At 35.3% G+C, this 22,902-nt stretch overlaps 1 protein-coding gene across 1 annotated transcript in view; it reads right to left on the bottom strand.

Annotated features, from left to right (window-relative positions):
* Positions 1–22,902, bottom strand: part of ADGRL2 (adhesion G protein-coupled receptor L2) — a 386,817-nt gene that overhangs the window by 160,897 nt on the left and 203,018 nt on the right. The window contains exon 3 of the mRNA XM_019291634.3: positions 15,965–16,001. The gene's annotated coding sequence lies outside the window, so the exon portion shown is untranslated. The remainder of the gene's footprint in view (positions 1–15,964; positions 16,002–22,902) is intronic.

Raw genomic sequence — 22,902 nt, 5'->3', positions numbered from 1 at the left:
AAACTGTCGATAATACAAGAATTATCTGGGGTTGATGGTTTTCCTTTGAGAGGACATGAGAGAGAGAGGTTCTTCTGTTTGTAACAAAAAAAAAGTCTGTTGGGTTCTCTAAATTTTTTTCTGCCCACAAAAAGATTGAAAAGAACTGCAGAACTAGGCTTTGTGCTAATATTTGCAGAAGTCAAAGTGAATTCACCTCTGTGGATTCAAATGTAGGACTGAAGTTCATTTTCCCTCTTTTCATCAAAAACTTCTGGAATCATATTTCTCTCTACATGCAGAGATGGAGTTTTACAACTCTTTTACAATGGCAAGCTGTAAAACTGAGTTTTAAACAATTGGTAAAAATGCAGAGACCTTTTAGCATTTGTTTCGAAAACACATGTTTCCATTAATTCTCATTAAAATTGCATTAAGATATAAGAATACCTGGCAGAGGTGTATATTTTTTTGGCAAGTATAATACTATTATTTAAATGATTAATTTTACTTCCCATGAATCAGCATATGTTTCTTTAAAAGAAAAATTGTACACACATGTACCCAAGGCATGCTTAAATCTGATCCTTTAGTTTTTACTCAGCCACAATTATTGACAGATTTGAATATTAATATGTAAGAAGGAATTATAACAAATCAAGTTCCTTTCCACTATTATGACTTCCTACTATTTGCTTTTTGACATATCCTTATAAATATGAATCTTATTCCATACAGACTGCACAGAGAAGTACAGACAAGTAGATTTTCCTTAAAATCTTGCTTTGCTGCAACAGTGCAAAATATCTAGCTTGAAAACACAAGAAATGTTGCAATCTTATCAAAATAATTTGCAAAATTTTATCCCCACTCTTTAACTAATGTTAAATTTGTATTATTTCATGTTAAGGTGTATATTCTGTGTGTATAGCTGTCCAGTTACTTTCATAAATCTGCTGGATGATGTCCTTGAAAAACTAAAAGCAAATCCATAGTAATTTTTAAAACAATCACAATTGTGTATAAATTAGCATTTCCAGGGACTATGTGTAGGACAGTAACAACTGGAAAAGATTTAACTGTCAACTGTGTACTTGAAGGAGATGCATCTGAGAAAGATGATTTAACTTGTGGCAAAAATTGGCCAAATTATGATGTCTGTAATATGATCTTATAGGCTGCTCTAGCTTTTTTTTTTTTTTTTTTTGGTCATAGAATTGCGTCTTACATCTGCCTATTCTTAAAAAGGTTAATTTAAAATGTTTAAATACCTCGATAAATAATACTTTGTATTGCCCTAAGTGTCAGTTCTCCCATGAGTAATGGTTTACACAGATTTTATGCAGCCTATTTTTTTATTACTGGAGTTTTATGACTGAACTTTAAATACTAGCGACTGACATTTCCTCTTATCTGTCTGTACTCCTGTGAATAACGTATCAATGAACCTGTAATTAGATGTAATGTTGGCAAAGACTGACAGAAGAGGTAGTAAATATATGTATGCAGTAACATCAGCTAATGTGTACTAATATACAGACACAGTTTAATTGCTGTGATGTAAAGACTTCATTTTTTTTTCCATGGAAAAGTAACAAACCATTAAATAACTACCATTTCAACATAAAACAGAAAAGAGAAAATTTCGCTTGTTTTATTTAGGAAAATCCCCAATTAATTTTGCAGGCAAATTTATATAAATAAACTGTGAATGATACAAGCCATAATAGGAAATATTCAGTGTATTGCCTTAAAAGTTTGGAAATATATCTTGACAATTACCGGTCTTTTAAGCTAAGTAATTGATTTTAGTGTCACTTGGGGAAAAAAATGAAACCCATCAATAAAATAAGAGAATTCTGCAGCTGTTCCTAACAAATAAATGTAATATGAATTTGCATTTTGCATAGTTTACTTCAGTAATCAATTTTAATGACTCATAATCTATATCATTATTTAAGAAATGACAAAATCATTGACTTACTTATAACACTTGCTAATTGTTTTTAAAAATAAATTCTACACATGACTAAGGAAACACCCATTTCCACTTGCTTTATGTTAAATCAACATCTAACCACTCATGGTGATTTCATTCAAAGAAAACAGAAGGAACACATTAGCTGTGTGGTTAAAGAGATTGATGGGCTTCAAACATTTTAACCATGGATGGTTTTTTTCCAACTGTAGAGACGCATGTTTTTAATTTAAATAGCTTCAAGAAAATGAAGATCATTTTATTCAACAAAGCTGTTTTTTCTTGTTTCTTAGAAATTAATTTAATTTCGTTTAATTAAGTAATATTAGAAACAACCTTGTTCAGAGAAAATGCAGCTATGAAACAAAAGCATGTGTACACCATATTAACTCATATTCTGAAGCAGAATTTTGTATCACATTAAAAAATTAGAAGAGATCAATATGATTTTTGCCAGTAAATTTAGATGCAGTTTTACTGCAGTTTTTTTCAGCTACCTCTCCACTCTCTGAAGTAAACTTGGGGGAGCAGTGGAGCTCAGTGTTACTGAAGAAATACATTCCTTTGGAATTCAGGTATTTTGGATGTATGTTGGTGGAGAAAAGTTTACAGTTTAATGCTGCCGTCATTTACAAAGGCCGAAGAGTTTTCAAGACTGAGCTGTTAGGAGGCACATATTAGGACACATTTAAAAAGAAATGAGTTCAATTCCCTGTTTTCGTATGAAAAGCTGAGCACAGAAGCTTAAATGATCATCCCAGGAAAGGAACTGCAGTACTGAGCTTTTGGGGAAAGAGGTATGTCATGAGATCCCAATTCTCCAAATAGGTTTGCACATTCTAAGTTCCCTTTCCTCCAACTGCTGTATCTGTATAGGCACACATTCTGCATTTGGGCAGCAAAACAATGTTTTGTTTTAGTTTTTTTTAAGGAGAGAAGCCCAAGAGAATACTAAGAAATTAAATAGATTTTTCTATTTAAAATAAATGCAATTTTCCCTGACAGGCAGGGAGCTCCTTCTCCTCCTCCCCTTTATGGAACTGTATTATACAATTTGCCATGACTTTGCTCAGTCTCTGTAATTTGCAGTGAGAGAAGTACCCTATGTCTCAGACTGGCATGTGTGGTGATCTCTGAGTATTCTCACCATCTCTTCTTACCCTCTTGCAACCCTCCTTCTTGATATAAAAGAATGGCAATAATTTGCTTTATCAAATTCCAATTGCACCTGGACTCCAATCTAGAATTTATATTTATTACATAGTGCTTTTAAGTAGCATATTACCTAGGTTTCTGACCACTCTTCCATTGCTTCTGTATCACAAAATGAAAGGTAATGCAAAAAAGATAAAGAATTCCAAGGTAAACCATTATATTTGCAAGTACGAATCCATGAAGGCTTTACTCTTCTTATCCAAACACCTTACTTAATCTGCACTGTTAAAATCCATATTCTTGATGGCACAGGCCAAGATTTGAGGAGATGTGCACAGCTTTACAAACCCTTAAAGATTTAGATGCCTACACTGGGGTCAGGTTACATTTACGTTCTTGAGAAGTTATGGGATAAAATACATCAAATTCTTGGACCACAGGTCAGAACTCAGGTCTTCCAATTTCAATTGATTGCTGAAATCATTAAGCTACAGAGTCACATTCTCTCTGGTGTTCTCACTTTCTAGCCCAGTGACTCATGAATCATCTTCTGCCTGGTGGAAGACTTCAACAGGAGAAGTGGAGACTATTTCCGTCTCCATTCAGGTTGTGGGTTAGAAAATTGTTTACTTGGTGAGAAATGTGCATTTGAAACCCTTCAAGCAGAGGAGAGAACTGAGCCTGTTTCACACACTGGACAAGTCTCTAACTCTCTGCTAGTTGTAGAATAAAGCTACACCTTTAAAAGAAAGTGATGATTGCTGCTGGGTTTAGTGGGAGACTAACTGCATTCATGGGTGTCAGATGCTCTTAAGAGTTTGACTGTCACCTTTAACTGCTCATCTTTGTTTTACACAGAGCCTTAGCAATAATATAGATGCAGAGCTCCTTATTCTGGTTTATCTTGACTGAAGCAATATTTGGCATGAGGAGTATTACAGTGGCAGGAAAATTTGATATAAAAAAATATGGAAGTGCCTGTTGAACAGAGACATCTTCCCCAAGCGGACAGCATTTAACCAGAGTAGTCTTTAAACTTAACAGCTTAAATTCTTTCCATGTTTCTCTTTAGGAGTCAAGTTGCAGAAATTCTATACATTGCCTACATGAAAATCTGGTGCATAGTCATAATAATCAAGTTGAGAGATATGGTAATAGGTTATGAACAGGAAAGGACAGGGTGCTCACAATCAATCATGAACAGAAAAGAACCTCCCACTGGGACTGCCTCACCTCATGATTGCAACTTTCAAGTTTCCCTTACCAAAAGATGGGGCATGAGAGCCATATTTGCTTCCAAACTTGCATATTTCAGTTCACTTTTCCTGTTTTCCATGTCTCAATATATGTTATTCTGTCAGAGAAAATGTTTAATTTTTAATTTAGAATTTTCAGTTGGTAGCTTTAATCAAGGCAATGTTACTTGTGCTTTATATACAGTTATCTGGCTCTACCCATTAGTTCCTCATGCCAGTCTGGAAGTGCTTTAACCTCAGCTGATTGGTTGTACTTGGTTTGATTTTGTTATGTGGTTTAACACAAGGACTTGGTACCTTATATTTTTTTATAAGATTATATTTTTTCCTATTACTGATTGCCATTGAAATGGTGAAAGTTATGTGATTGGCTCCCTCTGGAGCAGATACCAGAGATGCATCATGGATCACTGGTCAGAGAGCCTAGACACAGCAGCAAATTCGGTCTCCCTCCCCTCCCCATCAACTTTGCACAGCAGCACTGCTTTGCAATCCATCTCAGCTGACATGAGCAGAGCATGGAGAGGGAGGCCCAGATTTGTTTCCAGGCTTACATCTTCTAGTTCACATTTTGTTGTGCTTGTTCTACATTGCCAGGTGTAACTCTGGCAGCTGTAAAGAACAGTCATTTTCCTTCACCGAAACTGCCTATAAAAGCCTCTGTTTCGGTAATGATTTGTTATATATTACAAACACCTGCAGCTTGGGGAATTAATATCACTAAGTATAGGGATCAAAGATATTCCACCTCTTTTTTTCTTTAATTAAATGATCATTTACTTTTGACAGACCTCAATGTTTTTGACAAATAGATTTGAATCTGATTGAAGGTATGGCTACGCCTTTCTAAAAACACTGCAGTCAAAGAATGACATTAGTACCATGCTCCTGTTTTGAGGAATGTAGATTGGCTGCTTAGTACTACTGGTAATTATAAATAATAAAATGTATTCAATAATTAATTAAGATGCTATTCTTCACCTTACTGTGAACACTGACTGCTGTTTGTTGACTACTCAGCACCAAAATATGATCTTTTTGTATTATATCTGGTAAATCATAGTACTACATTTAATATATCATTAAAACAAGCGACTCGAACTTTTATGCCATGCTTGGAAAGCAAAGTAGCGAAGAAAGCAAAATAGCCCCATATGCATTTACACAGGAATGGGAGAATTTTCTGCATATGCAAGCACTAAATATTACTGAAGAATAAACCACAAATTTGCACTGCTCCATGTAGGTACCCAGTTTCACCTTTTGGTTTTCTCTTTCTGTGGCTCCTCTATATGGCTATGTCAGTTTAATTTGCTTTCATCAGAATTTTTGTTGACAGTAAAATTAATGTGCAAATTTCCTATCAGTTGTATATATTAATATAATTCCCTCTCAAATACAGTTCATTGAAATTAGCACTGCTAAGAGGTGGGATACATATTCATACAGTTATTTACATAAATCCCATTCAGCTTTATGTACCCTAAGCTTTAATGCAAAGTATCTACTACTGCAGGTAATTTTAGCACAAGCAAAACAGCACATAAGTGACATCTGACTTCCCACAGATTGGGTGTCTTTTAATAAAGAGATTATTTTAAGAGAAAAAATTCTGTTAGAAATTACATTTGTGACATAATTTTTATACATAAAAACTACTGTCTTTACAACAAAAAAATGTTGAAAATACTGATGCGTTTCTCCAAAAAATCACACACAATTGTTTCTTTTCAAATTACATAAATTGTGCATGATGCCTCATTTGTGATAACAACGTAAGATACTGTGTTAATAAATTAATAAACTTTTCAATAAGAACTTTATATTATGAAGCAACTTATATGACAGAGTACACACTAGACCAAAAAGTAACTTTTATAAAAATAAGTATGTACTGGGAATTGATTTATGTAGCACAGCATTTTTATCAGTTCTAGTGACAAAAATATCTTTAAAATCAGTTGCAATACGTGTATTGATCCGCAGATTATTTACTTGGATTTAGAATGCTAACTATAGGAAAAGCCATTAGGTCATTATCTATATAAGTTTAGGGAGTTCAGGCACCATCTATTCGTTGTTGTGAAAGGCATTTGCTACTAAAAATATAAGCTGGAATCTACTATGTGCAGGTGCAGATTCTACTTAGCAGTGCAGCTCTGCTTGTGTAAGTTCTCCCTGGTAAACAGAGGAGCTACAAGGTCACAAAACAGACAATGGCACGTCTCTTAGGCTTTACTGTACAGACTTGCAGTTTTTATATTTCTCTGAGCATAATGCTGCAACACATGACTTACAGCAGTCTCTATTTTTCACAATTTTCCAGTTAATGAAAGTAATGTTTAAATACTCTGAAGTTAGATTATTAACTTCTACAAAATAGAAACAGATGTGTGTCCCAGTATACCATTAAATTTATGATTTACATAGTATTCTTGAATACAGCTGAGCAGAGGCCAATGATTCTAATTTGCTCTAGATTTACAATAACCTGATCTGGTTTTTGTAAGTACTGAAACACTTTAAACAAAATTAGAAAGCCGTTGTGCTTTGTGTGATTAAAGATGCAATTCCCTTTGGGGTAATGAGAAGAGTTAGAACATGTTTCTTTCTTTATGGATGTTTCTATTATAAACACGAGTACCATATATTATGTATTTTTGTTACTATTTCCTTGCTTTTAATTATAAAATAAACTGATTGAGTCTTACTGGAGTTACACTGAAACAATGCCAAATTCTAGCTAAAAAATGCATACTGAGGTTCATAAAAATCCTTAAAATTCTTCTGAGGGCCTTAAGATCTTGTTAGAAAAATACTAGTTCCTTATAGCTTGCAGAATCCAAAACATCTCTGTGATTTAAAACTACACAGTTTAAAAAATTATTTAAAAAGCTAACACATTTCTCAGCTTATTATACTACGTTAATGCACAGCATTTTACAGGAGAGAGTTTCTGTGTATTCATAGCATTTTACATCTGGAGATACAGATTCACTGTCTCTAATGGCAGAAATCACAACTGGAATGAATATTATTGTTTAAAACAAGGTGTGTCTATGGGTAGAGATCAAGTTGTGTTGTTTTGACACTAAACACTGAAGTTTTTTAAAAAGAGGCAAAATGAGATTAGATCTGTCAGATATAAGTAATGCAGGAAGAATACCCTGTGTACGAATATTTAAAGTCTGTTTCAAAGATTCTGAAAATCAGAAGCTAGGCTATAAAGATTTAGGGATTCAACATTAGTTAAAAATTAGATAATTCCAAATTGTAATCTGTGACTCCGTGGTCAAAAATATAGGTCATTTAGCATTGTAATTAACTTTTCACAGGGAAAGGTGTCATAGCAAGGAAGTGTATGCATCTATTTAATAGGGACTTTTTATAAGAATTTTTAAAACTACTTAAATTATTCTTTGCATATTGCACCCCAAAAATCAAATGGATTTTATGAACATAGAAGTAATGAACCAGACCTTTATTTTACATATTACCTGGAATATAATAATATTTCATGTATTATATTATTCATTTGCTATTTTACATAATGCATTGAAGATAATATAGGCTCAATATTATATACTCATTTTAAATCATAGTACAATATATGTATTTATATTTATCTTTACCTCTGATGAAATGTTTAATATTATTAATCCTTTCATTTTAATTATATATAATTAACCATCATTAAAACAGGAGCATTACCTTTTAATAAAAATTTAATCATACATTTACTCAAGCATGGGATCAAACTGCTACGCAAGGATGACATGCCTTAAAAGTGATTGAATGAATTCAATTTATTTGGTCACTCACTCTTCCAGCTCACTTAGAGATTGCCATCTGTGCTTCACTCAAGAGATCTGCAAGGGTAAGCTCCCACACTGCTACCCGTTGTTTGACGTGGGATTGCAGTGTTAGACACTCGTACAGACGGAGCTGCAAGCCCAGGGCTCAGCCTGGTGTTGCTCCAAGCTCAGGTTTCGGTTCCAGCAGTGCCCCCTGATAGCTCTAGCATATGGCCCCTACAGGGATTCTTGTTCTGGGCCGGGGCTTGCTGTAATGGAGCACTGGTAGAGTTACTGACCTGGGCAGACTCGTATGCACATAGCTCATTTTAAGAAAGGATGAGGATTGCTATGGATTTTTTTTCTGGGGGATCTGGCAATGGCAACTGGAATGAAAAAATGGTAGGAGAAAGATTTTTCACCATACATTGAGGCTGACGTGCATATAACTGGACAAATTTTGTGGTTTCCTCTGAACTTTCTGGGAAATTTTTCTGTTAAACACACAATTACCCATACACAAGGCATCAGGCTGACAACAAGAGATTGGCAAACACTGTAATTAATTCAACTTTAGGTTGTGTCTAGGGAAGAATTAATATTTAAAATTGTTTGTTTCCTTCTTGAAAAAATTAGTATGGATATGGAATAAATTATTGGTAGGAATGAATGGCATCAGGACATCAGAACTTCATACTTTTCACCCGTAACTTAACATAAACTGAGGCCCCTCTTCTGCAAACACACATGTCTAGGTCAGCAAACTTCTGCTGAACCAAGACCATATCCCCAGTCCTACAAATACTTATTCCCAACAAAAATATTAACTTAGAAATCAAAAATAAAGGCAAATGTGTCACCTTGTACTAAAATTAGTGGGGAGTTTTGGAGAAGTTTTTAATTGTCCTGATAAATTCATACTAACTCACTGAGGCCCGGATTGTGGAATTGTGTTTGCAGCAAATTGTTCTTCAAGAAGCCCTGTGTGATTAACTTGGGAGGCTGGAGGTAAAAACTGCAGATGAGAATTCCATATGTCTGAGGCAAAGCACCTGAAAGGAAAACTCACAATTTAATGACAGAGCATGGGATGGCCATTATAGGAATATATTGTATTGATAAAAAGGGAAAACACCTGGTCAACAAAGGTTTTGCAATATTTTTTCATATTAGTTATTTTAAAGTCATATTAAGCTGTCAGAAGACTTCAGTTCATTATGAACACTCTGTTTCTTAAAGATGCTCGGTGAGTCTGGATGCACTTAGGATAATTTATTTTCCAATCAACTCTGAGTTGCCCAGACTTACTTCTGTTGAAGTCAACTTTTATTTTTCCAAAGAGAATTAAATCAAGTTTAATTTTTCTTCAAAAAGAGACTTAGTTATGTTTCTTAATTGTCAATTTTCTTCATACAATTATTGCATGACAAAATTTTCAATAAATTAACACCCAATAAATTTTGTGATTCCTTATATTAAGCCCACTCTAAAAACATTTGTCTGGTGCAATTACTTAACAACTCAGAATAAGTGGGAAGTTCAAAACTGTATTTATATTAATTCTGAACCTTCCCAATGTAGTTTAAAGTTAATATCCAAAAATACATTTAAATCGAAAAGGGGACTGTGTTTTAAATGTTTCTGGTATTTTAAATGGCTGGAAGGCTTCATACTCTGAAAAAATATTAACTAAAAATACAATGGACCCTTTCCTATTCTTTTTTTTTTTTATTTTGAAGGGGTGTTTCATATTAATATTGACATGGATAAGACACTCCAACAAACTTGAGATGGATAACAAGGCCATTTTGCAATGGCTCTTTTGTTGAACAGTGAAAGTGTGAAGAGAAGAGCAGCATTGGACTATTTGGTTCCTGAATATTATTCCTCTTGTCACTCTCTATTGCATAAGATTCCAGTCAGAAAGTTTAAGTGTCTAAAATCTATAGACTGCCTGTTTTCAGAAAATGCCAGAACAGAGATTTCAGTAAAAACATGTAGGAAAACTTTCCACCTTGTGACAAGACGTTTTTACTTCTGCAGAACTGGTCTTCATTGAAGAGCTGCTGTCTTCATTATTTAATTTCTTTGTGGAGCTTACAGTCAACATGATCCCATTGAGTTCTTTATTTAATATGTTTCAGAGCACAGGACACCTGCTGACTTCTTTAATAACGAGTTGTCCTCCGTTGGCTTATATGTGAAAACTGTTCAGCAGAGGCAAGTAAAGAATAACCTCAGACATTAAGACTGATTCCATTAAAAAATAAAATAAAACTATGTCCAGGCTCCACACCCAAACTCCCTAAAATAAATTTGCAAGGGCTTTTCACAGCATGGAATTCAGGCGGGTTTTTTTTTTTAATTGAATTCTGTTCTGTGTAAGTGCAGCTCAGTGGAATTCAATTTCCATGTAGGCTCCCAGGAAACAAATACATGCTAAGTATTTTTATTGCTAATGTCTCGGATTTAGTTTCTTAAGTATTTTTTAGATTTGACTGTGGACAGAGTTGCTAATGTTTACCGTAGCACAGGGCTCTGTGACTCTCTTTGGAGAAGGGACTCTTGAAAAAAGAATTGGCTAAAGCACAGAAGTTTAACAATGAATAAATTCCAAGGCTTTGTATTGTATTAATAAGGATCAAATTCTACTTCTTTGTACAAATCCTATGAATTCAATAGAAAATCTCCATATTCCCAATTCAACCTATATTTTTTTGTCCCACTTTAAAATATCTTCCCTACTTTGTTGGAAGCCTCTTTCACACCTTGTTAGAAGTATGGGGTTGTACTGTTACAGATGATTCAGGGAAGCCCTACCCTCAGTCCTGCAGTTTGTAAGGGAAGTAACCCCACTAAGATCAATGAGCCCTGCTCTGAGTAGATGGTAACTAAAACAAAGAAATCAGACTTTGACCAATTACTTTTTCATAATTGGCCTTATTCTGCACTCATTCACATTTCTCCCGTAATTCTTTCCCTTCTGCTGAAACACATTATTTTACCACAACCCACCAAACTCAGGTGAAGAATAAAAAGCATTGCACAAATGAAAACTATGCTCAGGCACTGTTAACTCACACTCAGATTCTTCTTCAATAGAATATTTTTAAAATGCTTTTTGTTTTACAACTATAAAGAAAACTGTTGACTGATAAGGCAAAATGTTAAAACAATTAACTGTTTTACGTTTTTTATGTTAACCCTTTATTTTAGTCAAAGAAACACTCTGAACCAGAGGTTCAGCCTTGTTAATTATTTTATGTTGCAATCAATAAATTAAGCAGTCTTTATCCACGCTTGGTGTTATGTGAAGGATACTTGTCTGATGAAGGCACGTGAGCTCCCACCTCAGATTCTGTCTGAGGACCTAATCCAAAGTATGCCCAAACCTCTATTAGAAAACAGACCCTGCTTGGTTTTAAATCTGCTTCCCTTTTCTCTACGAGGAAATGTCTCCATTTACTATATTGACTACTATATATAGTCTATATTATCATTATGCCCATGCCTCTATATTCTATATTGTTTATTATCTATTGCCTGTTCGTATTATATTGTTGACGAATCTTTAGGTGTTGGATGAATGGAATTATTATTTTGTAATTGAGTATTTTTAGTAGGTAAGTTTGTTGACACATGTAAGGTTTATTAATACTTTTGTTAGGTTTGTCAGGAAATAAGGATATGGTAGAGATAAATGTCTTTTTAAAATCCATCTTGTAACAAGTTGTGCACATAACCTCTTTTCAATTTCTGCTTACGAGTAATCATTTTTATATGTGTTTAAATCACATTTCAATTTTCTGTAGACACAGTTCTTACTACATAACATATACCATTGCTAGTTTTGCAAATATGTTTTCATTATTACTTTGTAGAACTGAGACAAAACAACAGCTATTCTGCAGGATGATAGCAATGACTACCAAAGGATTCAAATCAGGATGGACACTGGAGAGCACACAGAGCAAATGGCAAACCTGTCCCAAACAACTTCTGTAGCACTGCCTCCTTTTGAAATTACACAAGTTTTACTTTTCAATCTTGGTGGGGGTTGAATGTCATGGGAATGGGGGGAGGACACCAAACCCCACAGAAATCCCCAAGCTGAAGTCCAGCAAACCACCACCACCGTTTCAGTGCCTGATGCAAGGACAGATCTATGGGGCCACTGTGCCCTGTACCTGCCTGCAGGTACAATCCACCAGAGAGATGCTGGACGAATTTAGGTCTGGCAAATGTCAGGCAAAAATAATTGTGAACACATCCTGCCTAGGGACTTGTGTGGGATTCAGGCCTGACTTCAAGCCCAGCAAGGAGGCGCGAGCAATGTGGGTGTGCCCGCACTGTGGGCAGGACAGGCCCTTGGTCCTTGCCCTTCTGTGCCATTCCCCACAGGCAGCTGCATCAGGGTGGCCTTGGAGGAAGGCTGAAAACTTCAAAGATGTTTTGTCACAGTTCATCTTCCTTTTATTTTACTGTAATTCTGTATGGTGTGGCTAAGAGGGTCACAGACAGATAAAATGAGACATATTTTTTTCATTTCAGCTTGTGTCTCTTCTTCCTGTGCTCCATACAAGAATTTTGTAGCACATAAGGAAAAATGTTTATGTATTGTCTAAATCAGTCTAAATAAAATGTTAAAGGTGACAATCTCTTTAAACATTACTGATCATTACTTACAAAACTATATTTTAAAATTGTGAAAACAAATGCTTTGACCTTGTGAGCTATGGAAATATTTAAAAAACAAATCTGCTCTGCTTTTTTGGCTAATAGTTGTGATTTGCATAGTTGAACCTTGAATGTAGTCATAAATAGCTACAGAATCCATCTTGGCATGATGCCCAGCAATGTTAGGGTGCCAGACAAAAAATCGGGTCAACCACTTACCAAGTAAGTCATTCTGTCTCAACAAGGTGATGTTTAACAAAGAAGCTACAAGGCTGAAGACAGCTAACATATTCAGCTGCTGTTCAGAAAGACAAGAACCTTTCATTTATCAGGATAATCTAATACTCATAATCAGTACACCAAGTGAACTCCCTCTTGTAAAAAAGAGAGAAGGCCCATCAATTGTTTTTGCCAATTAAGATGAATATTATTCCTGTGAAATGAACCAAAAAGTTCTGTGTAACCATAATCCCAATAGAGATCTATAATCTCAAAGAATAATTGCAGAGTTTTAATTGAGAAGAAATTGAGAACTATTTTTTGTCTTTTTCAGTTTTTAGCTGCAGCTGTCTTCTGTGTGTGTTAGTTGGTCTTTTATGTTCTCAGTTTATCTGACATGATTTTCCCTATATTAAAACTTGTGGAATTCAAAATTTATGACAAAATGTTTATATATTTGATGAAATGCTACCACTAAATGGCACATATTTAGGAATAATTTGAGGTAAAGGATAATTTATTAACATATATAGAAAAAAATCCATTTTTAGATTAAAATCTAGATGTTATGACTACTCATGGTAATGTGCATTTAATCTTTATACATTAAGCAGAGATAGAGTTAGAAATGAGAAGGTAAGTGTATTTTCTTAAAGAGATATTAATTATCTATTTAACAATTTATTTTATTCTCTGATATTTATCTTGGTTTTAAGATTAAAAGAAAGCCTTGCCATGTTGAAAGGAAGTAATGTGACAAAGCTCAGTTTCCCATTCTTTAAACAAAAGATACCCGACTTGAAAAAACATTTATATTTGAATTAATATTTACATAAAGGAAATCCATAATCAACAGAGTAACCCTGTACTCCTGGGCAAGTCAGAGAAAATTCATTGAGGTGTACACAGTTATACGCATAAAAATTAATTCTACCCAAAATAATCCATTACTGTCTTTGTTGTAGTAACCCTTAAAGTCCAAGCTTTTGTCCTATCAACTTCACTTATAGTGTAAATCATATATTTGTCCTCAAAATAAAAATAATTATAATTTCACTTAACATGCAAATTTAGAGTTATAAATTACCTCAGATCAGGATGCTGGCTGAATACACTCATTTTCATGAAAAAATGAAACGTTCTGTCTCTCTTCTTCCCTTCCCCCAAGCCTTCTTCACAAAATCAGCCTCAGGCCAAAATGGTTTTAAGTAGACTAGAGCTGCTGGTAAACACTTACCTTTGACAATATTTTTGTCTAATGAACATTGCAGAGAAGGGTGTATGCAGTGCAAGTGTCTGTCTGTGGCTGCAACCTTCATACAATCCTTGTGCCAAGGGCCCACTGCTAATAGGCAAATATACACAAAAGAGGCAGGCCCTTTGATGGTTTAATCCCAAACATACTTAACTGTCACATAGTTAATCTTTTAGATTAAAAATGCCTCTTGAGTTCTTCTTGAACATTTTTATGTTTGTGGATGAAAGAGGTTAAATGTAGTTCTCATGCCTGTTTGGACTGTTCTTTTATTTTTCTTTTTTACTTCCCCTCCACCCCTAGTTCAACATGACTTTTCCCTTTCTTTAATCACAGCTATGCCCCTGAAGGATCTGCAAGCATGATAATTCTGAAATACCCCATTCTTTCCCCCTTAGCAGGCAGGTAAAAGTGCATTACAGACCTTGCCAAAGCAGAACTCATTGCTGTTATCAGAGGGGTAAAGCTACAGGTCAAAACCACGTGCATCCAAACAGCTTCACCTGCAGGTTTTACTTTACTAGAAAAAAGTTTCAAAGAATAACCAACTCTCCATGTTGATCAGAAATAATTCTTAAAGGTCATCACAAAACTTGTGTTTTGGTGTTGGTTTTCTTGAACACTGGCAACTTTGATACTGCTTCTATCAGATATAACAAAAAATCAGTCCCACATATTTTAAATATATCATTGGTTTAAGCTCTGATGCATTAAATTTTGTGAATAATCTCCTTTTTTTTTATGGAGACTGAAGTTCTTTTTGGCATTAGATGGAAGATCTCTGAAGTGTAACACTAAGAAGCACATTTTAAGTCAGAAATTGTGCCCCAATGAGATATTTTTCAAGTAATATTTCTTTCCACTTTAGCTTCCACAGTAGTTTCTCTTCATGATAGTTCTATGCTGATTTCAGACTACATTTTTATGTAGTGGGAAAGGATATTTTTTGCAAAGTGAATGCCCAAGACCTGTTGGAAAACATTTCTCCTTAACAATGTGCTCATACGATTCAGTAGTTTGCTCAGAAGTGTTATTTTAGGATGACCTTTACACATACAGGATGATGAATTTTTCCTTTTATTTGATTGTAAAGATGTTATGATCAAGGAGCAAAATAAATACTGCCTTTTTCAGCCATAAAAAAAAATGAAAGATGAAACCATCTTTTTAAAACAACATGATAGCATGCAGAAGTGATGTCTATGTTTGTAAACTACATATTTTTAAATTCACACATACAGCAAAGCTCCAGTGAAACGTAAATAAAAATCAATTTTATACAGTTCAAATAGTAAAAGACACTATGAAAGCCACCCTTTTTCAACCTGTAGAAGAGAACTATTTATGTTTAAGGGAATTTATACATTACAAATAGTTGTTAATGAAAATAAATAGTTGAGCATTCTGTGGTCATCAGCATTTCTAACAAGGATGTTAAATCCTCCCATATTTTCTTTTGAATAATTAGCATAATGTTCTGCAAATCTTTTCTAGGTAGCTTACAAGATTTGAATATTCAAATATTTTCAGCTGTATAAGCCATATAATTATGAAATTGTACAGTTTTTTCTCAAGCAATTTAGCAATACTTTCTTACAAGAATTTACCTTCTGTTCTTTGTTATCAGAAACAGAAAAAGCTTTTTGCTTACCAGAAAAGTAGGAATTCATCATTCTGCCATAAAGACCCTAGAAAGCAAAGAAAGTGTTATTAGTTATTGTATTCTTACCTGCAGGGATTCTAACAGCCAAACAGTGCATCAGCATCAAAACAAAAAATGAAAATACATGTTCAAATCACAGATCAATAGTTTAATGCACTTCCAAACATGTATTACATGTACTTAGCAGGTACTGGACTAGAAAAAAACCCAGGCTATCATGCATATCTGCACGATTTAGAACTGGCATTTACAACTGCATGCCAGCTGGAATTTATCTGCATAGTTTTCACAAAATACAGACACAGGATCTTGGCATCCAACTTGTGACTGTATTTTTGAAAAGAAATCCATGGGCTTGCTGTCACTCTGCTATGGAGTGGGAGAAAACAGGAGCATAAAGGGTTATGATCAGAGGAGACAATTATCAATTACATGTTAAAGCCTTCCTTCCTAACTCATTGAGAAATTTGTATTAGTATTGAGCAAATTCCATTACTATTAAAACAATTAATCAGCCTTTACATTTTGTTTCAGAATATTATTGCTCATGAGTTCTGCATTGGTCAGACGGGGGTCCTGAGGAAGTACTGAGTACACCCCACACCTCATCAGCATGCTTTATCTGTGGTGTGAAAATGAAAGAATGGATACTAGTTAACTCTCTTCACTTCCTTCTTTTCTATGATCCCTTTCAGTCTGTTTTATACCTGACATCATGGCTATTCTGTTTTCTTTAGAAAGAAATGAATCACTGCTACCATTCCCTGTACTACAGGCTGAACGGAGAGGGAGTGATTCACTCCGTACCCACACAGAGCCTCTCTGTGATTTCATGTGCTATATGTACCAATGGTGCACTTTGAGAATAAAAGGTTTTCAGGATAATAGGCTAAATTCTGTGATCATTTCTCACACAGAATACAACTTTACTCCTGCTGAAATGGCCAGAGTTAGATACAGAATCTGCCTCATGTATAGTAGTTTTCTGAGGTAAAACAGTTTTGTGCCAAAGAAGGAAGAACACTTAAACCCCACTTACTATTCTTAACTTTTTTCACTGTTTGAGAAAATGAAATCTTTATGTAAACATGTGAGGGAGAGAATTAAGGAATTCAATTAAATATTATGTTGAAAAAATGTTACTAGAACCAAGAGATGCAGTCACAGGCCACTTCGAAAAAAAAATGTTGAGGTCTGAGTAGGACTATTAACTTCAAAGAGGAAAAGTAAAAACTCAGATAAATGATGGATCAATTCCAGGTTCTCACCATGAACACATGTACCACTGGATGAACTATACGTATTTAAAGGTAAGGGAGACTCCAGATAGAGAAGAATTCCACAGTACAGTAAAGAAGTTATTTCTGTTCAACGAGTTTACCTTGGGCAAAAAGGGAGTTTCCAGGGTGTGCAGTGCTGCAGAAATTCAGACTTAATCTAGGCTGTGCACAGCACAAGAAATAGGGAGCCTGGCTAAAGCTCGTGTAAATTAGAACAATCCCTGAGGGCTGCTCTATTTCATGTGAAGATTCATTGGCCTGTAGCAGCCTTGAATCTCAGCATCTACAGAGACACCTTAAAGCCGCTTTTACTCCATTCTTCATGGGCTACACCTCCTTCTCAGTGCCTCATCTCAAATCTAGTACAGGATATTTCTTTTGCTCCATTTATAAAATACAGGAAAACAGGGTCCCTCTCAGCCAAAGAAACAATATTTCACGTAAGCTCAAAATGAATCCTTTGAACATCTGTTCCAGTGGAGCCAAGTTCCCACAAAGCACTGGCTTCTGTGTGCTTCCCATAGATCTCTGCTCCTCAGCGCTCTGAGTTTGCAAACATGCTGTTTGAGTGAGGCACACATTTATCAACTGCCTGTTTGGGACTCTTACTAAAAAAATCCATTCATTTCAGCAAAGTACTAGCTCCCTTTCCTCCATGCAGCTTTGGAGTCCCCTTGCCACAAAGCTGTGTTGTTTTTTTTTTTTTTTTCCCAAAGCTATTTGTAAACCAATAAAATGTCACTACTTCATAAATGAACAAAAGCTCTCATTGACTTCAAAAGGATTATATTCACAGGAGATTTTGTCTCTAGTTCTTGCCTGCTTAATTATTAAGATTCTAGAACGTGAGTTAGAGTGTTGTAAGATAAGAACTGAAAATTGTGGGCCTGTCCCCACCTATCAGCCAGGTATGCAATCCACCAGGCTGATACATGACCTGTTCAGTACTTTCACACGAGTGTCCTCCTAAAGGCATTGCAGCAATGTTTGTGCTTAGAGTTAAGTATATGTTTTAATGTTCTACTAAATCATGGCTTAAGTACTTACATGGTTTCAGATGAGCACAGCAGCTGAAAGTAAAGTAAGTTTAGTGTGATGGCTAATGTATGAACTCTTTTTGGACACAAATAATTTTAACAGGTTATTTGCTGCTATATAGGATACAGAATTATTAGTTTAGAAGAAGTGAGTCAAGGTTTTTCCTGGTGTTTGTTTTCACTGGCTGAAATAAATAACTGGCTGGGTGTGTGTATGACCACCCAGCTCTCCAATTTAAAGAAATGCTAACAAGTCTTCGATTTCCTTTTTGAAAAATCAGATTTTTCTATTTAGGTTATAACTGTTTTCAGTGCCTCTGGCACTAGCATTACAAGTGTCAGAAAGAAAAGAAGATCAGCCCTGTAGTTCCTGTTTACTCACTCCACTTTCTGGAGCATTAAACAAAACTGCCCATTTCTGATCACGGGCTCCTGAAGAGGGCAGCACGTTCTAGATATTATTGAACTGTAAGCTTTGAGGTGACAGCCTGGGCTTCACTGCACTGCACACGGAGGAAGGGCGAATAAAACTTTCTGGATATTTTATGTACACACTTCCCACGATACAATAAGTCAGCAAAAGTCCTAGGCTTTTGACCAAGGTCAAAACTGTATTTGGTTATTAAAGAGAACATCCAAATTAGATACCTGAAGCAAAGTATTTAGAAAGAGAGCAGCGAAGTACCAGCAAGGAGAACTTTCACAAGGACCATGTTTTATCTTTAACACTGTAGATAACTTTTCCTATTGGCAGTGCATTGACTATCAAAACTACTAAAGGGGTTAGATTTAATTATCTCACTTCTTTGCACATTTCTTCTCAATTGCTATGGCAACATTCAGTTGCCTCAGCAGCAATGTACACTTTAATCAGATATTTCCTCACTCATTTCTCTGTGCACCACAGCAATGTAGTCAAATTTACAGCCAAACCCTGATGCATCTGATAACACCTCCTAGGAATTAATGGCTAGGTTTCCCCTGCCCCTCACCCATAGCCACAAATATTTCTAGAGAGTTTTGCACTCCAATGATAAAAGCTTTAGGAGTTGATAAGTGTGTGTGCTTCCCTACTTCACTGTATCTTCCCTACTTCACTGATTTTATGTTGTCTTCTGTCACCACTCCCTTTTCACAAGGCTTCTACTTACTTGGGAACTCTTCCCATCAAGCAATGGGCAGGTCTTCTGGTCCCTGCAGGAACTCTTTCAGGGCTGAGAACAGGAAACATAATAATTGGGCAGACAATAAGGTTCCTCCCATATTCCACCCTGCCCTGAAAAGCTTTTTGTTGGATTACTCAGCCCTGATTAAATGCTTCGTCAGAGTACATCATAGTTCTTTAAAGTTCTTGGCCCAGAAACCAGGAACACGGGCTAAAATAAAAGTAATTAGAAGTGATGAGCAGATAGTAGGGACTCCTTATTGAAATGCAGACAGTAAAAAGAGTCAGGAAGCTAAACGTACATGGGGATTACTAAATTCAGGTTATGGGAAATCTTGATATTTCTGACACAGAATATTGTCCGGTTTGAAAACATGTCATCATCAAGGTAAAGGGCAAACAGAGGTAAGTTCCTAATGCTGCCTTAGTGTCTGTGGTAAAAAACATAGAAATGCATTAGAAGGATTGAATTTGTTTGGATTATAGTCAAACATTTAGGAAAGAGAGATAGGCATAAAGCAGTAAAACTTAATTCTGCATATTCTGAAGATTGTCATTAGATATCCAATTTTGCTTTTTTGCATTAAAGGAAATATTCTACACTGCTTTTTGTTCTACATGTATTTTTCATAGCTGTTCACCTGTTTGCATGTAATCAACTATCACAGCTCACTTTTTAATAAGGTCTCAGATTACTGCTGTCCTAAATATTTTTGGAAACCCTGGGTAAGTACAGAGTTGTCTTGGACCATTTTGTTCCAGAGAGGTGTTAACAGAGTCAGAACCACTCCACATCATGTCAATGATAACAAAGTCTGATCAACATCCCTGACCATGCAACATAAAGTCACTTTCTACAGTTTATCACCATGTGAGCCATAGCAGCTTTTCTAGATGTTTTGTAACTCAGTATACCAAAAAACACAAGTGTCAATTTATTAGGAAATTCCAGGAAAAACTCTGCACACTCTGCTTTCCGTACATGACAAGGGATCTGATCATATATTACAAGGAAGTTCACAATATATGGGATGTTTATTATGGATCTGGGGGAGACTTTTCCAGCTGAAGTACCAAAAACAAACATTTGCGGGCCTATGTCACATGACATCACTGTCTCCCAATCAACCACTGAAGTTGTTATTTTTTTAGGATTCTGAGGAAGAAGTTAAAAGTTATAGAATCTACAATGCTTTTTGACATCAGTACTTCTGGAGATGTACATATATTGTCTTTGAAATTAATAGGTCTAACCTTATAAATAAAAACTATTTCAGTTTCCAGGACTGCTCTCAGTAGCTTAAGAAAAGTATCTGTTGCAAATTTGTATATATAATATGAGCTTTATATATAACTAAACACAATATGTAACAAACAACATTGTGCTGTAGGGGATGCAAAGATCTTTTAAAGTTCAGATTTTGAAATTGTATTGGAAAATAAAAATTAAAAAAACCCCAAAACTTTAAACCTAAAAATTTCGATATCTATGAATAAGTAAATATTACAAAATTTTTGTAGTATAACTTCTTCCACTTAAAGAATTGTTTTAAAAGTTGATTCCTGTAACTTGGGAAGAGCTATGCTGATTTCCACCAGCTGAGAATCTGGTACACAGTCTTTATAATAATATTTTTTTTCTTTTGCTGAAATTATCTATGTCATAAAATTAGAAATCTAGGCCAAACAATCTATTCCTTGTTTGAATACTTTACCTGTTTGTGTTTATGTGAAATAACCAAAAGTAAAATATTTTCAAACCAGTTTTTGGTGAGGGTGTGATTTCCACAGGGTACAGTAGAGTTCAATACAATGTAATCTCTAAACTAAGGCACATCACACAGTTCTGTAGGGGACACAAAGTTCTCACTAGGTTTCTTATCAGCAGTTTACAAATTTTTGCTATGGGCTGCCTTTAATTTTCAGTAATAGTTTGTTTCCTTCCCTCCTTTCATTCCTGCTTTAAGTAGATTTTTCTTTAGTCTGTTTTAACCTAACCCCACCCCTTCCCTCATTCTGAGTATAATAAACTACATTCTTTATAACTTAAAAACACTCCTGTTTCCCTCCAGCACAAGCAGAGCTCCTGGCATCCTCCCACTGCCCAGCAGTTGTCCTTTCCACTTCTCCAAGAGCTGCTGTGATCCAGGTATTCATCACAGAGTATCTTCCTGGTCAACCAAATCAAACATTTTCTTAGGAGAAGTGCCTGTTTTCCTTGACCTTGGCTCTCTGCAGCCTGAACATCTTGTCTCAAGGAGAGGACACAGAGTGTGGCACCTGTAGCTGCTGCAGGTCCATTTCTCATATGGCTGCAAAGAAGGGAGGAATTTGTGTGACAGAGACAGGGTAGGATGACAGAAAAATTCAAAAGCTGAGTAAAACTCTGGAGATTTTTGTTTTTTTTAATTCCCACTTCTCTAGTCACTTAGTTTCAACTCTACTTGAGTTTAAAGACCCTTTCTATAAAGACTAATCAATGTTTATGCAAGTGACCATATTATTTTTTTTAAAAGCTTAACCAAACTGGAGAGTGGAATTGCTACAGGGGATGCACTACTCAGTTTTTGTGTATGTTATGCACACACACATATGTACATGCATACACAGAATTTATGTATGCTCTTACTGTAGCACTAATACTCCCTAAAGGTATTATTATGTTGTAAGACAAATTAAAATTAAACAAGAGGTAAAAGTGCACATGAATTGAAAACTGTTAAAAATGCCTACAGGCAAGACAGAAGTGAACAGCAGGAATTTATCTAGCTGTGGGTGCTTTGGAGTTCCTCTGGGCCAACTGACTGTACTCCCATTTCTGCTGCAGGAAATGCAATTTAAAAAAAAAATCATATAGGTCATGTGAATTTCAAGCAAAATGACATTAATATTTTTTTTTCTGCCTGTAAGATAAAAATGAAGGAATTTCTGTAAAACTCATTAAGCTGCAGGACTGAATGTGGAGGGATGGACGTAATACCTGACAGAAGAGCCCAGAAACAGTAACAGAGATATATACCCTGGTCAGAAATGTCATAGCAGGTATGTTTGCTGACAAGCACATCTAATAACATGTGCAATCAGTGGATTATATGAGATCAACTTTGAGAACTTTTGTAAAAAAATCTGTCCTGATAGAGTATTTCTAAAGCTAAATTGCAAAAGAGGTTTTTTTTTGTACTGGCAAATGAGACCCTATAAAGGATACCTGAGAAGAGCAGAACTGACGTGGCCAAAGGTCTGCATCCTGAGATCAAAAACAGAATCATAAACAACTACAGTAGTAGTAGCATGTGTTAAATATGTACTAAATTTGGATGTGCAAATCACATTTTATGTAGGTGCAAATGGATGCACTCATTAGAGGTGAAGGTGATCAAACTGAATAATTATTTATCTTTGCGAGTAAAATTGTTAGGTTTACTACTTCCCTTCATTCAAACC

This window comes from Corvus cornix, chromosome 8 (assembly GCF_000738735.6).
Source record: "Corvus cornix cornix isolate S_Up_H32 chromosome 8, ASM73873v5, whole genome shotgun sequence".
NCBI classification, from domain to species: domain Eukaryota; kingdom Metazoa; phylum Chordata; class Aves; order Passeriformes; family Corvidae; genus Corvus; species Corvus cornix.
This window is presented reverse-complemented; position numbering and strand designations above follow the sequence as displayed.